The following is a 21,431-nucleotide window of genomic DNA, read 5'->3' as shown; positions in this document are numbered from 1 at the left end:
CTGGGAACACCAGATGCTGTTGGCATCCCTACGTCAAGTGGGGTTGGTGGAGGATTAGTGCCCCTCCCTGTAAAACAATTAACTCTAAGCCCTTGGCCACCCTGTCTGGGATACATGGCGTCTGGCGATGAATGAATGCATGAATGAACCAAAAAATATTGAGATAATTAAATAAAACAGCATACCTACTTATTTACTTTAATTTTTTATTATTATGGATTAGTGCCCCTCTCTGTAAAACAATTAACTCTAAGCCCTTGGCCACCCCGTCTGGGATACATGGCGTCTGGCAATGAATGAATGAATGAATTTTCTATTATCTGTAATTTGCGCAAGTGCACAATCTAATATTTAGCTTGTGCAATGTCGCAAAGCGCCAGTGCAAACCATTTGCATATATTTGTGGGAATTACTGTAAAATATATATTGGTATAATTAAATAACTTACTAAAGTGGCAACCTGCCCACCACCCGCGGTGACTGAGATACAGTAGGTCATTGTCCGGGAAAAACAGCCTTTATTTACCAAGGCATTGGCAAAGATCACGTGATTACTGTATCATCAACTCTCTCTCTCTCTCTCTCTCTCCGACAGAGGAGGGAGGGAATGGACAATAAGAGAGAGAGAGGAGGGAAGGAATGGAGAATAAGAGAGAGAGAAGAGGGACGAAGTTTATGCCTTATCTCCTCACTCAAAGGGACGCTCCTTTGCCATTCCCGTGTACTTATTCTCTCTCTCTCTCTCTCTCTCAGAATAATGCTCTTTATCTCTCCCTCTCTCTTGTCTTGTCAAGACAATTTATTTAATAATTCAATATAGATATACAATAGCATATGTAATTCGTTACAAAAAATAAAAAAATCATGAAAACAGAGTATTTAAATCAAATATCCACAGCCTAATATATTATTAAGCTGTGGGTATTTGATTTAAATAATATGTTTTAATGGTTTTTGTAAGGAATTGCATATGCTAATCTTAATAAATAATGCATATTTATTATCATTTACTAATAATAATTTAAAAATATTAAAAATACATTATCTGTTGAAGCATATTAATGCTACTACCCCTTTCCCTCCCGCCTTCCCCCACCAAGCACCAACCCACCCTCGCGACCCGCCCCAGCCTCCCCCATCCCTTGCCCAGCCATGCGGGAAGCTCCCACCACGTGTCCCCTGGAAGACCAAGTGTCCCTTGGATTGCGCAGTGTGCAATTCACAGGGCAGGTGCGGAAGGCAGGTGCGCAAGCGCAAATTTAGTTGTGCAAGTGCAACTAAGTTTGCGTTTGCGCACTTGCCTTTTCATGTGCGCACGCGCAAAATTGCGCATGGTCTCGTGCGGTGCGCAATGCACAAACGATATTACCGGAGCGCAAGGGTGCGCAATTGCGCTTTGCGCAAGTGTTTGCGCACCTGCCCAGCACTGTATATACATATATATATATATATATATATATATATATATATATGTATACAGGGTGTCCCAAAATCTGGCCCCATAGGATATGTATGTAATACTATAATTTTTGTTTAACATTGATTCATTAATTAGTATTAATATTTTTCAGATTAATACATAATAATAACCATCCTAGAACAATACAGGCGCTAAAGTATAACATAACAAGGGAATTTGAAGCCATAAAAACAAATACTTCCAAGCGAAGAACGTGTTAGAAAATTTATAGAACTACATGGATGTCATTTTCAACATGTATTGTAACTGATAAAGTACCTGATAACTGATAAATTAAATAAAGAAGTCCTAGTGGGCTTCTTTCATATTTTTCCCATGAGCCAGACTTTTGGAATATCCTGTATATATATTGTGTGTATGTATATATATATATATTTTTAATAACAGAATGGAGGAAGGTAAAACAAATGAATAAAAAAAAAAATAATCCATACACCAGATTAATGGTGTCCTCTGTTCATAAAATATCTGTAACAGTTAGACTTGAACAGTTGTGGGTTGAAATTTGGAGGGAAACAACACTGGGGAACCGAGTTCCAGAGAGATGCAGTCCGGGGAATGAAAGAATTCTGATAGGCAGAAGTTCTGCAATATGGCTGAGTGACATTCCAGTCATGAGTGCTACCAGATGTCTGTGTAGCACAAGGGAAGGCATGGAGAGGTGGCACCATGGACACAACTTCGTTCGAGCATTTGCCAAAAAAATATCTGTAAATAATGCAAGGGAGGCAACATTCCTTCTTACTTGCAGGGGAGGTAGTTTATTTATAATGGCAGGGTTGTTAATAATTCTAACAGCTTTGTTCTGAATCTTGTCTGGTTGTTTTAATGCAACCTCTCAACATCCATTCCACAAGGGTGAGCAATATTCAAGCTGAAAGCGCAGATGACTCTTATAAATTATAGCTAACTGCTCCTCAGCGAAGAAGTTACGGACTCTGCACAATAATCCAAGTTTCTTTGAGGCGGTTTTAGCAAGTGATCTAACATGAGAGGTCCAGCTGAGGGCACTGTTAAGTGAGATGCCAAGAATTTCAATACTTTTGGAGATGGGAATATTTAGTAGCACTGAAGGTAATGTAAGAATCTGGCAATATCTGTCTATTAGTCAACTGTATGTATTTAGTTTTACTACCATTAAAAGAGACAGGCTTGTTTTGTCCCCATTCACTGATCGTAGATAGGTCTTGATTTATGGAGATGGCTGTACGAGGGAGCTAGGGTTATGGTGCGAGTGGATGGTGAGCTGAGTGAGTTCTTTGATCTCAATGTGGGACTGAAACAGGGTTGTGTGATGTCTCCATGGCTGTTTAATATATACATGGATGGAATTGTAAAGGAGGTGCAGGGTAGGGCAGTGGATGTGGGGGTGGCTCTAATGAATGAGGGTGAGATTTGGAAGCTTCCAGTGTTGCTGTTTGCTGATGATACAGTACTGTTGAGTGAAGATGAATGGGAGTTGCAAGGTTTGGTGAATGAATTTGGGACAGTGTGTAGGAGGGGGAATCTGAAAGTTAATGTAAACAAAAGTAAAGTTATGGTGTTTGAGAGGAATGAAGTCACAGTGTGTGCAGTGAGGTTGGACGGTGAGGATATGGAGAATGTGAGTGCATTCAAGTACTTGGGTAGTGTGATGAGTAAGGATGGAACTTTGGGGGATGAAGTGCGTGAAAGGGTACAGCAGGGAAGGAAGGTTGTTGGTACACTGAAAGCAGTGATGAGAAATAGGGAGGTGAGTATGGAAGTTAAGAAGTCACTGCATGATAGTATTGTGATCCCTACCCTGACGTATGGAAGCGAGGCATGGACCTTGCAAGAGGGGAACAAGTCAAGAGTGAGAGCAGTGGAAATGAGTTACTTGAGAGGAGCATGTGGAGTGACGTGGAGGGACAGGTTGACGAATGAAGAAGTGAAGGAACACTGTGGGGTGGATGTGGATGTGGTTGAGAAGATTAGGAGAAATACACTGAGGTGGTTTGGACATGTGAAGAGAATGGAGAATGAAAGACTGACTAAGAGGGTCTATGTAGATGAGGTGGAGGGAGGAAGAGGGAGAGGTAGACCGAGGATGAGGTGGAGGGATGGAGTTGAGAGGTATATGAGGGAGGGGGGGGGTGAGTTGGGGGGAGGGTAGTCAAATGGTGGGTGACAGAGCGACTTGGAGGCGTTTTGTGTGCGGCCACCCTTTGCGGGATTAGGGCGTCGGGCTATAGATAGATAGATAGATAGATAGATAGCTGTACTGAGTTGGGAGGCAGAAATACTAGACCTTGTAAATGGGTGTCTGAGTATGAATGAACTATGTAGAGTCATCTGCCTAAGTGACGTATTTGTTGCTGCTGTAAAGCTCGAATTGGGAAAAGTTTCAATACCATCTCAGCACTTCTGCAGCACCTCGGTTTGGGTTACCTTTCCTAGAAGGGTAGTCAAGTCGTACCCCACCTGCTCGTGGTGACCTCGCAGTCACTCTGTTTTTTGTTTTTTTTTTCCATTTCTGTTTTTTGTGCTTTTTTTCCTTCGGTTTTCTTTTTTCCTCCTAAATTAGGGCGACACAAACGGGGGCAGCGCTACCCGGGTTTTTCCCGGGTAGTATTGTATATACGTTTTGCTGTTGTTGTCATTTTGTTTTTTCTGTTCTCCCTTATCATGAGTAAACAACACCAGTGCCCTCGCTGCAGTAGGTCTGTAGCAAAAAGTGCACAAGCACTGAAGTGCACCTACTGCAGTGAGTGGATTCATATAGCTTGTGAAAATTTGGATGCAGGCGACTATCCATTCATGAAGAGGAGCCACCAGCTGGGCTTTCACTGGCTGTGTAGCCAGTGTGTTGCACCAGCAGACGAGGTCTTGGCTGGTGGAGGAAGTAGTACCAAGAAGGAGTATGAAGATAAAGTTATTGGGCCAATCTTTCAAGCAATCAGAGACGTATCAAATAGACTGGAGGCACTAGAGACCAAGGTCTCATCACCCATGGCGGTCACACAAGATCAGGCCAAGTCATTTGCGGATGCTGTTCGTGGGTCTCTTGTGGGGGGAGAGAAGGATCTGCCTGGGGGCATGATTGAGATCAGTGCTCATGGCCAGAAAAAAGCCATTCATAGTCAGCATGTATTGATTGTGAAACCAGAGAGTGGCGCTAGTGCCCTGACAAATCAGATGGGACCAGAAGACATCAGAGGCGTACTTAACTCGGTACCGGTTGACAGCTGCCTTAAGACCAAGGCTGGTGGGCTGGTAATGAAGTTTCCGTCAGCTGAGGCCAAGGGGGAAGCAACTGGGGTGCTGACTGATCATTTTGGCTCTGAGGGCACTTTTTGCATACCAGAGCCAAAGAAAATGTTGCCTAAAATGACCGTGACAGGCCTTTCCTCTTCCTTGGATGACTCTGACGTCATCCCAAATATTCTGAGAAAAAACAATAAAATTAAGATGCTTGTTGATCGAGGTTGTACCCTCAACCTTCTCTTCACAAGGACAAGGAATGACACCAAAACTGCTGTCTTGAAGATGTCACCAGAGGTGAGATCCTCCATTGTAGAACAGGGCAATTACATCAATGTGGATCTTACAAGATGCCGCGCTTTCGATAGATTCTGGGTTACACAGTGTCATCACTGTCAAGGCTTTGGCCATACATTTGAGAGATGTTCTAGGAAAAGTGATGAACCTAAATGTGTCTTTTGTGCTGGAGCCCATAAATCTAAGGACTGTAGTAACAGAAATTCTCCCAAATGCATCAACTGCTCCTCATTAGGACATCAAGATGCTAAATCAAAGTCACAGGTGGTTGCCCATTTTGCTTCAAGTAGAGAATGTCCAATTATGATTTCTCATAGGAATAGATTGATTGAAAACATCAATTTTGACCATTCAAAAAACTGACTACGTCCCTCTTGAACCAGTTAAGGATGGGTCTTTTAAGTATTCGTTCCATCCGTAATAAGATAGACTATATTAACGAAACCCTAAATCAGCACGAGCTTGACATATTGTGCTTGACTGAAACCTGGTTGTATGAGTCTGATATCGATATTATTCGTAATGCTTTGCCTAAGACACATTCTATTATTAGTATTCCCAGGCCTGCTGCTGACTATCCAGGAGGAGGCGTAGCACTCATCTACTCGGCAGCACTTCCAAACGTTTCTCTCATTTACTCAGACCTGACCCCATCATCATTTGAATTTATGGAAGTATTAATAAATTTCCATCAGAATACCATTAGAATTGCAATTGTCTATCGACCAGGTCATCCGGGCAGAGATCGAGGTTTTATGGAGGAGTTTGGGCAGTTTCTTGAAGGGTTTTCTCTTAAACCTGGAGGACTTCTTGTTTGTGGTGATTTCAATTATTGGGTTGATAGTCCAGAGTCAAAACCATTTTCTTCAGAATTCCTTGAGTTGATCACCCAGAACAATTTTTTCAATCATGTGAGTAATCCAACTCATGTCTCAGGACATGTCCTTGACTTGATCTTGTCCCCTGTTGGTTGCAGGCGCATATCAGATGTGGAGGTTGACTCATTTGACCCCCTCATCTCTGATCATGCTCTGATCACTCTTAGTTTTGATGTCCCGAAATCCCCTTCATATAAAAAGGTCATCAGGTTCAGAAATTACAACAATGTTGACCGCCACTTGATGTGTTTTGAAATTGATCAACATTTAAACTCCATCGATTCTTCAAGTCTTTCTTCTGGTGAATTGGTTGATATTTACAACAACGAGCTCAGGTCAATTTTTGACCATTATTGTCCTGAGGTAGTAAAAACAATCACTGTACGTGATAATTCTCCGTGGTATGGTCCATCCATTAATTCTTTGCATAGACAACGTAGAAGGGCAGAACGTGAGTGGCGCTTGCAGCGGACCAAAGTAACTCGTTTGTGTTATGTTTTTGCAAGAAGAGCAGTCGTTCACACTGTAAAAGCCCAAAAGGCTAGGTATTATCAAAATAAAGTTGATTCATGTGGTGGTGATAAAAAAAAACTGTCTGCAGTTGTGAACAATTTGGTTGGTCGGAGGAATGTAACTGTTAAACCAACTTCTTTATCTGATGCCCAATTGGCTTCTGATTTTGCTTCATTTTTTACAAGTAAGATATCTCGCATAAGAAGTGATTTAGACAGCAGTTCTCCTAGTGATGCGTACTCAGTTGACTTCCAGCCACGGTGCACCGGGGATCATTTGCTTCAACATTTCATCCACTGGATGTAAACAAAGTCAAATGTTACATCAGAGACCTTAATAAAACCTTTTGCTCACTCGATCCATGTAACATGTCACAACTGCCTGATGTGTATGAGCATGCTGCAGACTTTATCTGCAACATAATAAATAGATGCTTCTTAGAAAGTAATTTTGTGCAGTCTGAGAAACGTGCTTTGCTTAGGCCCCTAATTAAGAAACCTGGCCTTGATGTCGAAAGCATGACAAATTATCGTCCTGTCTCTAACCTGTCTTTTTTATCCAAGATTATTGAGCGGGCCATACTCGACCAACTCTTACCATTACTGGAACACAACAGAGTTGTTCCTGTTGTTCAATCAGCATACAGAAAACACCATTCGACTGAAACTGCATTAACAAGGATTCAGAGTGACTTGGTGGCAAACACTTGTAGTGGGATGTCCTCTCTCCTAGTTCTTTTGGATCTGTCTGCAGCTTTTGATACAGTAGATCATAAACTATTGTTGGATGATCTGTATTTTTATGGCGTTCGTGATAGTGCCCTTTTGCTCCTTAAGTCGTATCTGTCGGACAGATCTCAGAGAGTGGTTGTTGATTACGCTAGCTCTGATTCTGCTCCTCTTCTATTTGGAGTCCCTCAAGGATCAGTTTTGGGTCCAATTCTATTTACGATCTACACAAGTAGTTTATTGTCTCTACTTGATGCTCATGATGTGTCCTATCATTTTTATGCTGATGACATCCAGCTCTATGTTAAGATGTCAGATATCAACGATACTAAGATAAAGTTTGAATCTCTAATGTCTGATATTAAGATTTGGATGGCTAAGAGGAAAATTAAGCTGAATGATGGTAAAACTGAGATCATCATCATCAGAGGAAACAGACGGGGCGATGACACTGACAATGCCCTGGCTTTGAACATTGGCGTGTCACAGCTGCATCCAGTCAGTTCTGTTCGAAATTTGGGTGTTTATTTTAATTCTAAGTTAAATTACAAAGAACACATTAATCAGGTTGTAAGAGGGTGTAACTTGCATATCAGAAATCTGTACTCCGTGAGAAGATTCCTGAATAGACAGTGCCTCTTAACATTGGTCCATGCAGTGGTCTTGTCTCATGTTGATTATTGTAATTCACTGTGGGTTGGTCTTCCAAATAATATACTAACAAAAGTTCAGTCTGTGTTGAACAAGGCGGCACGACTTATCTTTGGTCTCCCCCCGAGGACCTCACCTACCTCGTTTCTGATTGAGTTGCATTGGTTACCAGTAAAGGCTAGAACTGAATTTAAACTGTGTCTTATTACATTCAAGGTTCTTAAGTTTGGTGAACCGAAATATCTTGCTGAATTGTTAAAACTCCCATCGACACGCCCGGGTGTGATGTTACGCAGTGAAGATGATTCCTTGCGTCTTGATGAGCCAGGAGCCATTCACCAGTCATCTTTCTCTGATCGTTCTTTTGCATATAGAGCCCCTAGATTATATAACAGATTGCCATTGTCCATAAGACAACTCTCTACTGTTGAATCCTTTAAGAGACAGTTGAAAGCCTTTCTTTTTTCAAAATGCTACGACCTGGAGAGAGGTACTATGACGGATGATTATAGGGTTTAATTATTGCCACTTTCATGTATATATGATGTAGCTTGTATTATATACAAGAAATGTCACAATTCTTGTAATTGTAAAAATAATGTGTGTCGAGCGCTAGTGAATTCCCAAAAGGAAGAACTGGCGCTTTTGAGAAACAAAAGGCCAGATTATTATTATTATTATTATTATTATGAGTGGATGGGATTGTGGGTGACAGATAAGAGATCATTAATATGAACCTGGAATAGGGTTGGCGCCAGAACTGACTCCTGCGGAACGCTGGCGTTAATTGAGTGGAAATTGGAATATACATCATCTACCTTTACTCTTATTTTCCTGTCACTAAGATATGAAGAAATCAAACGAACAAAACACATTAGTCCATAGCAAGGGAGTTTGGACAACAGGGAACGGTGCCATGCTCTGTTGAAAGCTTCAGAAATATCAAGAGCTACTGCATGAGTTTCTCCATGTAGATCAATTGATTGATGGATGGTATGAGTTAGGAGATTATGCTGGATCTTTCGTGGCGAAAACCATATTGTCTATCACTAATTAAGTTGTTCGATTCAAGATGTTTAACCCCATAACCGCGGGGCGTCACTTTCGTGACGCTTGGGAGCAAGGGATCATACCACGGGGCGTCGCTTTTGTGATTCTGTGTTATTTTGAATTCATCCGGGCTTCCAAGTGGGGGCTTGTATCATCTATCAGTACTGCCAATGTCCAACACTAGTCAGCACTCCTAATCTCATCTGTACTCCCATCCATTGTTGACAATTTAGCCATTTCTCCCCGTTCTTGACTCCCCTTCCTACCCTCCCTCCATTACACTATCCTCTCGCCTGCCCAGCCGTGCTACGCTAAGTAAATCTTCCCTGGAATTTTTCACTGATTTCATCCATTGAAATATGCCCTATGTCCTATTCTTATACCAAATAATATATACAAGAAAGAAATAAGGTAAGTGAGAGTGTCATACACCTGGAATTGGCTAATTATCACCTGACAACACCTCACGTGCACTCGTTCGCTAATTTTCACTGTTTTTTTCCCCTTGAAATATGCCATATAATCTATTTTCGTAATAAATATACATATAAGGAGGGAAGGGAGAAGCCTAAGTGATATTTACATTCACCTGGAACTACCTAATTTATAATGTATTGTCTAGATTTCCTGCCAATCATTTCAGTGAAATACATAGCTGTTTCAAGAGCTACGTTGGTAGTACTGAATAACCCCTAAGTAGGCTTCAACCCGGGCCAGCCCTCCTTTATCAGTTCTCTCTCATCTTCCGAAGAGGAGGTACGGCTCATCCTCTTGCTGACTTCAGGGCCTTTTTTCACCCCCATGCAAAAAGGGCCCTGTGACCTTTACCGCCTACTAAACCTCGTGTGGAAAGAGGTAAAGGGCTGACAATTGATAAAAGAGTGACTACGATCTTTCTATTGAGTAAAACAGTGCAAGTGGAATTGTAAATAATGTGTAAATAATGTGTAAACAGTAAGTGAAAGTAATGAATGTAAATATACGTGAACAATGGAAAATAGTTTTATAAGTTACTTCAAGTGACAGTGCATAACACAGTGTAAATAAAATAGAAATGTAAATAATGTAAATAAAATAGAGAACGTAAATAGAAATGTAAATGAGTAGTATTATAAGAATACGAGTATATATCCTAGGAGTAATGAAAGTGAAAGTTTCACTATAGCATGTCTGAATACTATGAGTTATGAGAGTGAAGATGAAAGTGACATTCACTCTCAATGCCAGTATACAGGACGAGAAAGTGAATGCTACGTATTTTACTGAAAGAAATTGAATCCCTGCAGTGACAATAAACTAATACTACTGAAGGAACCTTATGGATAAAGACTGTAGATATATATAAGTGTTATATAGTAATAGAAATATAAAGTGTGAGGGGTTTTATGAATAATAAATGACAGAGTACCAAGAGCGAACTAGAGCCAGTGCGGCGGTCAGACGCGCTCATAATTTTCATTGCTTTCACAGTGGGTTTTTTTTTGGAGTATGGATCCCAAACTACTTGAAAATCATAGAGTAGTGTTTATAGTGTTAATATCTGGATGTGGTAATCATATTACGGGCTGTCGGGAAGTGTAAAGTGGAGACTTCGTTACCCAACTTCAGAGGTCTCCACAAGTCCTACGGTAACTGACGAAGGCTCAGCAAACATTCCAGGAGAAAGCTGAAGGTATGTGCCATAAGCATATATAATTTTAATATTCTAGGACTAATAACTGATTTTTGGCAAATACTTTTTGAGAGTCTGTCGGAGCCCGAATAACCCCGCGGCACACGCAAAACATCGGTAAACATGCTCGCGGTGTAGGGGTTAACAATGTGCTTATTAATATCAATAGTATATATCTATATCTACCTATCTATTTATCTATCTATATATCTATGTCTATAAAGTGGTAGATCAGGGCACTCGCCATCCACTCACTCGATATAGTGCTGCTCTCGGGTGTCTGCCCTTTCCTCCCCTCCATCCTTCTTTCCTTCCATCCTCTTCTATCTTCCTTTCCTTCATTCTTTCCTTGCCCTTCTGCCTACGGGTGACTTCACACTCCCTCTTCTGTCTTTCTTTCCTTCATTCTTTCCTCTTACTTCTGCCTGTAGGTGACTCTACACTAAGTGACAAGCAAAATGGTTTCCTGCACACCAAGAAACCATTTACTGCGCAGGGTGGTAACCACATACCAAATTTTGGTGCATGGTGGTTTAGTGGGTAATTACGACACTCCAATCAGATTGAAACAGTGAAGGTCTATATCCAAGGGGTGGTTGGGATTGACTGCTCACAAAATGCCACTCAGGGATGAGTGAGGCTGGTCACTCTCATCTTAAAAGTCAGGGCAAACTTGCCTAGCCCTGGGCTCCAAAGCTCCTCATGCGGCAACGTAGGATTGGATGATGGATGGATGGACAGATATATATACATATATATATATATATATATATATATATACATAAATGTACATACATATACAGTATTAATATATATAATATATATATATATATATATATATATATATATATATATAAATATATATATATACACATAAATGTAAATACATATACAGTATTATATATATATATATATATATATATATATATATACAGTAATCCCTCCAATATCCGACATAATAGAGCCATAGGCAGGTCCGGATAGTGGTCCTGTCCGGATATTGGGCCCCAGCTTATGGACTTATATTTATGGACCCTAACTCTGAAAAACACCTATACAACTCCCTCTGCACCTATTTAAGACCCAAATCACACCAATAAGGGACATAAAAGACTGAAATAAATGCAAAAGAACCATAAAATGAGGTTTTAGAAGTGAGTTTATACAATATTAAACATTCTGGGTACTTACAAGTCCCTTGCTCCTGGACTGGTTTGAACCGCCAGTTTGCAGTCCACAGTTAATCCTCTGCACTCTAAATTCTAATTTCTTAACACTGCACAACACTGTAAATTCCTGTGTGTTCTAGTGGCAAGGTATTGCAGTTTATTCACTGTTTATTCACAAAAAACAAGCACCTGTGGCTTGCACTGTTATGAGTATCTGCTCTCCATCGGAGTTAAGCTGTGACTGTTGATGTTGGTGGGGTTACAGAGTTGCCAGATCGCAACAGCCACATTACCAATCTCCTCAACTTTCATTGTCAAATATAACTTTTCATTACCAAATTCGTAAAGCTAGCATATATTCTTCACCAATTATATATACAAGTGGAAATACATGTAATCACTCTCCTTATAACTAACACCATGTTGATTATTTTCACACTATGTAGGGTAGCAGATTAATCAGAGAGAGCAAACAATCCGCCATCTCCATCCTGTGTATCCTCATACATGTGAAAAATCCATTTGGTAATGCATTATTCTAATGCATTACCAAATTGGCCCACACTTGGTAATGAAAAATACCAAATGGCAACCTGGCAGGGGAGGGGGGAGGGGGAGGAAGGAAGGGGTGAAGGGACCATGGTGTAACAGCTGTTCGGCGCCGGGCGGGAATTTCAAATTATGGGAGGGAAAAAAGTCAGATTTTTTTTTAATTTTTTGCGGTTTTTGGCCCATTTTGGGAATATTGGATCCCAGGAGGATTATGTCCGGTTAGTGGGGATGTTCGGATATTGGGCGTTCGGATATTAGAGGGATTACTGTATATAGTCGTCCCTAGCATTTAACGATTTAATTATTCAGGTGAAACCATAGCTAAATCCGAAATCGCTAAATGGGAAGTGCACATTATATGGGAATAATATCAATTATTCTGTGCCCATCCTCCAAGTCACCCTTTTGACCCCCAATTTCCTACTTTAAGTGCTGAAAATGAAACACAGTGTATTAGCAATGCATTACACAGACCCAGTACTGTAGGGTCATACATCTACTCATCAGCAAAAAATGGCAAATGTTTGGAAAAAAAAAAAAAAAAAAACAGGGTCGCCAGACACTCACAACAATGATAACAATGGCGGTCTGGTGGCAGACAGACAAGGCATTTCACACCCCACATCGCAAAGCGCATCAGACAATCACTAAATGCGCGAGATTGGTACCTTTTCTAACCATCGCTAAATGCGAAAATCGTCAACTTGAAACATGCTAAACGCAAGAGACCACTGTATACACTCTACATACATATGTATGTATGTATATATATATATATATATACCACGTTGAGTACACCGCTTCCCGTCCGATCAGCGAAGTTAAGCAACGTTGGGTCTGGTTAGTACTTGGATGGGTGACCGCCTGGGAACACCAGATGCTGTTGGCATAACTCCCTACGTGTCAAGTGGGGTTGGTGGAGGATTAGTGCCCCTCCCCGTAAAATAGTTAACTCTGGGCCCTTGGCCACCCTGTTTGGGATACATGGCGTCTGGCAATGAATGAATGAATATATATATATATATATATATATATATATATATATATAGTGAGTCCTTGATATACGAAAGGGATAAGGACCAAAAAAAAACTTTCGTAATTCGAAATTTCATATATTGGAATGATTTTCCCCATTCAAATATACATATAAATGGGGGGATGCGTCCCAGGACCCCCTCGGACCCCCACCTAAACTTCACCCTCCCCATTAAGAAGTAAGCAATACCTGTATACAATTGCAGAGAAGGAGGTGGCCATATTCTTGTACATTTCCTTTTTCTTCATCGCAGTCCCAATGGTGGAAACAGCAAGGCATAAAGCACACCCAATCTCTGAGACTCCCTGCCCCTCCTCATGGGGTCTTATAATCTCCAATATCCTTTCCAGAATTAGAGAACGGTGCTGCTGCTTCTTTGCAGCGGGCTCCCCCAATGCTGCAGATGATGCAAGGTGCTTGGGAGGCATGGCGAAACAATACGAAAAGGTGACAGGCTGCAAAAATATCCTCACGTACAGGCGAGGCTGTGAGGAGAGGAGGGATGTGGACTCAACTAAGAAGCGCGCGAAAATTTGTTTACCAGAGAAGGGTTAGTTCATTTTCTCTCGGCAAGCAAGTGTGGCACTATGCACCGCGCCCATTTTGAATTTTTCATACAGTATTCCACTAACCCCTTCATAGCTGACAGCCTTGAACAACACTTCAATGTTTCGGTGTCAATGACTTTGAGTTAGGGCATTATAAAAAACTGTGAACAATTACAGTAAGTAAGTTAGTTTCAGCAAAAGAACATAATTTACCACCCCCAAAATAGTCAGAAAAATATAGAAGACAAACTAGAGGAATATGAACTGAATTGGTAAGGTCTTTAGGCTGTATGCTTACACGAAAGATTACGGGTTTTACAAATTTAAGGGACGATATGGAACAAAAATGTTTGCTAATCAGAAAAAAATTACTCTTTCGTCCCACATGGTCTTGTAGGTTAACATTCAGTTCCACATTCTTCGTTCGGTATCACTCTTCCCAATATATACCTTAGAGTTCGTGTACATTTACTGCTCATTCTTTTGTTTGTTCTTATGTGTATGTGTGAAAGAGAGAGGACTAATACAAACAATAATGTATTCCATTATCGTTTTCATAGCCGCTGGTCCTGAACAAAGCCTTACTGTACTGATGTCAGTGACGCTGAGTTAGGGTGAGCTATAAAAAACTGCGAGCAATTATGGGAAGGGAATGAGGGTCACTGGTGTGTTTACACGACCCTACTCTACCACCTCAAGCAGTCTGGTGTTCACAGTTCACTTTGTCCCAGATGTTTTCGGCCGATGTATACATGCTGATGTAACACGCATCCTAATTTTATTAATTCTTACACGAATCATAGCAAATCACAGGATGGGTCTAGGGGAAAAAATAATTAAAAAAAGAAAAAGCCAGGTGTGCCAGACAAGTCTTTCCACATATGTAAGAAAAAGAAATTGATTTTAGAACTTTGAAAAAATGGTCCCAAGGCCGACCACAGAAACATGCAAATATCTGAACCCACAGCCACTGAGGGGACTAAACATACGTTTTACTTTAACCCTTTAACCGCGGGTGTCATCCCAGATTGACATTGCAAAAACTGGACCAAACCGCGGGTGTCATTCTCGAATGTTTGTGAATATTTTGAATACAGCGCGTTTGTTCCGTGCGCCAATTGTTTCAAGGGAGAGTAGCTATGAAGTTCTTTCACTCCAGCCGACCCCCACCTCCCTCTTCCCCCCCCCCCCGGGCCCCCACCTCCCACCCCCCGGGCCCCCCACCCCACCCCTGACCAAACACGCATCAGTATCTGTCCAGCTGTGTGAGTGACAACACCGCTGATGTGGCAGTGAAGTGCGGGCAATTACAGTGCCTTTTACCTGCCTCAGTGAACACAGAGTGGGTATTTATCATATGTGCAGTGTTCATATATGTTTATAGTATTATTATCAGAATGAGGTTGGCATTTGGTATTGGTGTGTGAGCGAAAAATAGTGATTACAACACCGCTGATGTGGCAGTGAAGTGCGGGCAATTACAGTGCCTTTTACCTGCCTCAGTGAACACAGAGTGGGTGTTTATCGTATGTGCAGTGTTCATATATGTTTATAGTATTATTATCAGAATGAGGTTGGCATTTGGTAATGGTGTGTGAGCGAAAAATAGTGATTACAACACTGCTGATGTGGCAGTGAAGTGCGGGCAATTACAGTGCCTTTTACCTGCCTCAGTGAACACAGAGTGGGTGTTTATCGTATGTGCAGTGTTCATATATGTTTATAGTATTATTATCAGAATGAGGTTAGCATTTGGTAAAGGTGTGTGAGCGAAAAATAGTGATTTTAGATCGCTCACTTCTAATGGCACTGCCCATCCAGTGATAGTCAACGAAATCATGAAACCAACATCATTGCAAAGCCGAAGGTTAGTACTTTCTAATGGTACCTTATTTTTTGCTCTAGATTTATTCTGTGCAGAGTTATAAAGGTTTAAAGTTTGTTTACATTTTGGCTGGAACCCCCTCGGGAGAGGCCAGTCGGGGCAAAACAATGCCCGCGGTTAAAGGGTTAAGCAGTAAAAGCACCTTACCAAATCAGTTCTTCCTGATAGTCTGTTATATTTTTCAGATTATTTCTGGGTTGGTAAATACAGTAAACTTTTCTTATTGAATCTGTTTCCCCGTCATTTTTAGCTGTTCTGGTGTGACAACTCTTGTTTATTTTGTTACCATAATGGTGGAAAGGACTGTTCTTCCCTGTTTAACCCCTACACCGCGGGCTTGTTTACCAATTACTTGCGTGTCCCGCGGGGTTATTTGGGCTTCGACAGACTCTCAAAAAATATTTGCTAAAAATCAGTTATTAGTCCTAGAATAATAAAATTATATATGCTTATAGCACATACCTTCAGCTTTCTCCTGGAATGATTGTTGAGCCTTCGTCAGTTTCCGTAGGACTTGTGGAGACCTCTGAAGTAGGGTAACTAAGTCTCCACTTTACACTTCCCGACAACCCGTTATATGATTACCACAGCCAGATACAAACACTATAAACACTATTCTACCATTTTCAAGTAGTTTGGGATCCATACTAAAAAAAAAACAGTGTGAAAGCAATGGATATTATGAGCGCGTCTGATCGCCGCACTTGCGCTAGTTCGCTCTAGGCACTCTGTCATTTATTATTCATAAAACCCCTCACACTTTATATTTCTATTACTATATCACACTTATATATATCTGGAGTCTTTCTCCATAAGTTTCCTTCAGTCGTATTATTTTATTGTCACTGAAGTCATTCTATTTTTCAGTCAGTAAAATACGTAGAGAGCCACGGATTCACTCTCACTGTTATAACATAAATTATTTGTACTCATATTCTTATATTACTAATTACTTACATTACTATTTACATTTCCTATTCTATTTTCAATATTTACCCTTCTATTTTACTTACAATATGTTATTCACTGTCACTTTCAGTAAGATGAAACTATAATACACTGTTCAATCATAGAACTGAACATCCATTGCTTTCACCTGCTATTTACACATTATTTCCAAATAATTCTGCTTCCACACTTGCACTGTTAGAACTGCTTCTGGCTGTGATAATCGAAGAAGCAGGTTACACAGAGGGGAACCTGGCATTCAGCGCACTGCCAAGAGGTGCGTTTATGCTCAGGTGTGCGGCGTGTGGTATGCGCACATACCTGACACCTGAGAATCGCAGCCTTCCTTTTCCCTGTGGCAGGCATTAGCTCAAGTCTGTGCCGATCCATATACGCCCTCTGCTCAAGTCGGTCGGGAAGTGTAACTGGATGGCGCCTTGGAGTTGCTGCTTGCATCTTACCATATTTTTCCAGCAGCTGCTGGACACAAGTCCTGGCAAACAACCTCAGGCAGAAGGTCTTGGGTGGCTTTACCTTCATCTTGTACAGGATGAAGGCGTTCAGCATCGTCATATCTATGAGATGCAGAAAAACTTTCCTGTACCACCTAGTATTCTTCCTGAGGCAGTCGATCTCACCAATCATCATGTCGGACTTGTCCACCAGCCGCATGTTTATATTATAGTCCAACACAGCATCAGGTTTCATCACAGGTTCGCCTGTCCTACGGTCGACCTTCCCACTGTCTCTCATCTCCCCCTTATGTACGGTGGTGAGCATGTGCACGACTCTCTTGTCATGTCACCGTATTGCCAGCATCTTCTCAGACTTGCGTAGGTGCACGTCTCCTCGCTGCGAGTTTCCCGCCTCTGGGAATTTGGGGAAGTTGGCACGATTACTTTTCACAGTGCCGCAGAAGCCAATGCCGTGCTCAGAAAGGTATTTGGCAAGTTTCGGTGCTGTATAGTAGTTGTCTGTATACAGCACATGATTCCCACTTTTCTAGGAGCACTTTCACTACACAGCCTGAGAAGCCAAGGGGGTGTGTTTTATCGAGATCGACAGTGCTGGCTGAATATATGACGAAGTCAAGGATGTACCCCGTCTTACAGTCGCACAGTACAAAGAACTTAATTCCAAAGCGATGGCGTTTGCTTGGAATGTACTGGACAAACCGAAGACGTCCTCTGAACAGAACCAAGGACTCATCAATGACAACCTTCTGAAATGGGTGGAAGAATGACATGAACTTATCCTTCATTCTGTTCAGAATCTCCCGGATCTTCCAGAGTGGGTCGGTTTGGGAAGGTACATCATTATCGGCAAAGTGCAGGTTTCCCATGATGTTCCGGAAGCAATCTCTGGCCATGTACTTGTTGAAGGTCGGTGAGGGTAGTAAGGGGTCCATGGACCAGTATTCTTCCAACTCATGCTTCTTGGAGTGTGGCATAAGAAGCATGAGGGCAAAGAACACATACAGCTCCTGCACTCCCAGCATGGTCCACTGTTGCATCTTGGCTGCACCTGTACCACTAGCAGCACGTTGTGATTCGAACCTGTTGGTCTCATCACATATGTGCTGCATGACTTCGTCATCTAGGAAGGCCAAAAGGTAGTCGACACACTCAGCATTTTCTTCCACAGTGAAGGCAGGCTGAACTCCTGACGAGCTCTCATCGAAAACCAGGTTTTCGGGGACAAAATCTGACCCTTCCGTCCACGCGAAGGCGTCCAGGATTCCCTGGTGTGGCGGTGGAGGGATGGTGGTGGTGGTGGTGGTGGTGGAGGTTGGCTGAGAGGGAGGCTTATCTCGGTCAAGGTCACTCGCACTGACCCTAGGTTGCCGTACAGCACTAGCAGCCCTTACCCTACTAGCTACACTACTTCTCACTCTCTTACATCTACCTCTACCTCTACGGCCGGCCTTCACTGTTGATGCTGGTGGTGACTCCGACGACGAAGACTCCGGAGATAACTCAGCCGACGATGATGACGAGATGAGTAAAGCGGGGCTTGGGGAACAGGGAGGTGACTGCTCTCGTGACTCATGGCGGGCTGGGTCACGTGGGGGCATTGTTCTGGGGCTAACACGCCGCCTTTTCACTTCCTTCCCAAATTCTTTTCCTTCCTGCACTAAAGGCTCCTTTCCCTTGGAGCTAGACACAGATTCACTGGTAGGAGCACTTGTTGTCGCTGTTTCTGGCGCGATAACTTCACCCGGCTCATCACACAATTCACCGGAATCATCAAAATCGCTGTCCATTATTATCATCGACAATTCAGCAAGTTCTCGTGCCACCGCAGAGTCACTGAGGCCTTTCCTGCTTGCCTCAACACTTTTCTTGGGGGTAGAGGTCACGGGGCCCTTTGCAATGGGCGCAGAAGCGGCAGGAATGGCGGGGCGCGAGTGCGACATGTTGTCTCTGCAGTGGAGGACAAGGAACTAAATGCCGCGGCTTATCTGAGAAGGGAAGGGTTGACAATGACACTTTAGGCTGACTGCTGCTAACTTACAGGCTAATTTTTTATAGGTAGAAAATCTCGGCAATAAATAAAGAAATAGGTAGTTCCAGGTGAATGTAAATGTCAATTAGGATTCTCCCTTCCTTTCTGATATATATTTTTATTACAGACATCGATTACAAGGCATAAATCAAAGGGGAAATTACCGTGGTAATGTAGCGAATGAATGCACGTGAGGTTTTGTCAGGTGATAATTAGGCAATTTCTGGAGTATAACACTATCACTTACCTGTTTTTTTTTTGGTATATATTATTGGGTAAAAATATTGGGCATAGGGCTTATTTCAATGGATGAAATCTGTGGAAAAAGAAGGGGGAAATTTCCGTAGCGCAGCGCGACGTGGGAGGTGAGAGGAGAGGGTAATGGAGGGCAGGTAGGGAGGGGAGTCACGAAGGGGGTAAATTATCTGAGAAGGGAAGGGTTGACAATGACACTTTAGGCTTACTGCTGCTAACTTACATGCTAATTTTTTATAGGTAGAAAATCTCGGCAATAAATAAAGAAATAGGTAGTTCCAGGTGAATGTAAATGTCAATTAGGATTCTCCCTTCCTTTCTGATATATTTTTTTATTACAGACATCGATTACAAGGCATAAATCAAAGGGGAAATTACCGTGGTAATGTAGCGAATGAATGCACGTGAGGTGTTGTCAGGTGATAATTAGGCAATTTCTGGAGTATAACACTATCACTTACCTTTTTTTTTTTGGTATATATTATTGGGTAAAAATATTGGGCATAGGGCTTATTTCAATGGATGAAATCTGTGGAAAGAGAAGGGGGAAATTTCCGTAGCGCAGCGCGGCGTGGGAGGTGAGAGGAGAGGGTAATGGAGGGCAGGTAGGGAGGGGAGTCAGGAAGGGGGTAAAACAGCTAAAATGTCAACAATGGATGGGAGTACAGATGAGATTTGGAGTGCTGACTAGTGTTGGACATTGGCAGGACTGATATATGATACAAGCCACCACTTGAGAGCCCGGGATAATTCAAAATAACACAGAATCACAAAAGTGACGCCCCGCGGTATGATCCATTGTAGCCAAGCGTCACGAAAGTGACGCCCCGCGGTTAAGGGGTTAACAAAACCTGGCCTAACTGAGCTTATCTGTACCTAATAACTTTAACCTAACCTAACCTACAGTTGGGAAATTGGGAAACGATATCCATCTTTGAGCACAATGAGTTTTTTCCACTGCGCTGGAAATGATTGTAGGGGAAAGTGACAATAATAATGGGGAAGAAATTTTTCAGAAAGAAAAAGTAATTTGCCAAACTGAAAGTTGTCAGAAAATTACAGAAACAAGCAGGAGGATTATGTATTGAATTGGTAAGGTCTTTCTGCTGCTTCAAGTGTACAATGAAAGACACAAGTATCTACCCAAAGTCTGACGAATACAGTGAGGAAAAATTGAACCATTTGAAACATGCACTAGTAGAAATAGGTTTTCATTGTATTTCACCTGGTGTAAATTTTCTTCAGACTGAACTGGGAAGATACTTGTCTTTCTTTGTACACTGACCGGTAAATAAATCAATCTAACATTACTGGTGTTTTGTTTCCACCAGATTAATCGTGATTTCAGATGATTCAGGCACTTCTTCACATCACATAGTCTGGAAAATTGGGCTATCTCTGCATTTCCTTCCGTATCGAGAATTGATTTTCGTATCATCGAAACAGATATTTTCATGCTGTGGAATTTGTCCTATATTAATTGATTTCGTACCATAGAAAATTCGTACATCGGGTTTTCGTATTTCGAGGACTCACTGTATATATATATATACATATATACCGTATATATAATATATATATATATACAGTATATCCCCCTAGGTCGCGCCTATATGGGCGGAAGAGGACGTCGCTTACTAGGAATTCGCGTACTGTGAATACATAAAAGTGTGTGAAAAATTACATATGGGCAGCACCCCCCTTCATGGGCGACCCTTGAGAAGCTTTTCAGACATAAGTATTGTACTGTACAGGGAAACTATCTAAGACATATTACCTAAGATGAAGTAAACCAACAAGATTATGGCTTTACTAGGTAAATCAACAAGGATATGGCTTAACTAAAGCAACAAGAATATGGCTGAAGGTGGATGGAGCGTAGGCTACCGTTATCGCTTCTTGGGAGGGCAATGTCCCGTACTCGGGGTAACCCCGGATTTGGGCCACTCTTCGCTGCCCGTCTCGCTTATAAGGAGTTCAATTTGTGTACTAATAAAAAATACACACACACACACAAAAAAAGTCCTCGCGTACAAGGGGGA

At 41.8% G+C, this 21,431-nt stretch overlaps 1 protein-coding gene and 1 pseudogene across 1 annotated transcript in view; one reads left to right on the top strand and one right to left on the bottom strand.

The window, feature by feature from the left end:
• Positions 1-21,431, bottom strand: part of LOC145389633 (uncharacterized) — a 430,407-nt gene that overhangs the window by 107,205 nt on the left and 301,771 nt on the right. The window lies entirely within an intron of this gene.
• On the top strand, positions 12,983-13,101 carry LOC145390468 (5S ribosomal RNA; annotated as a pseudogene).

The sequence above is a fragment of the Coenobita brevimanus genome, chromosome 14, assembly GCF_032717465.1.
Source record: "Coenobita brevimanus isolate Jiangsu-jjx chromosome 14, ASM3271746v2, whole genome shotgun sequence".
In the NCBI taxonomy this organism is placed as follows: domain Eukaryota; kingdom Metazoa; phylum Arthropoda; class Malacostraca; order Decapoda; family Coenobitidae; genus Coenobita; species Coenobita brevimanus.
Note: the sequence above shows the minus strand (reverse complement) of the source record. Positions and strands in the feature narration are given on the sequence as shown.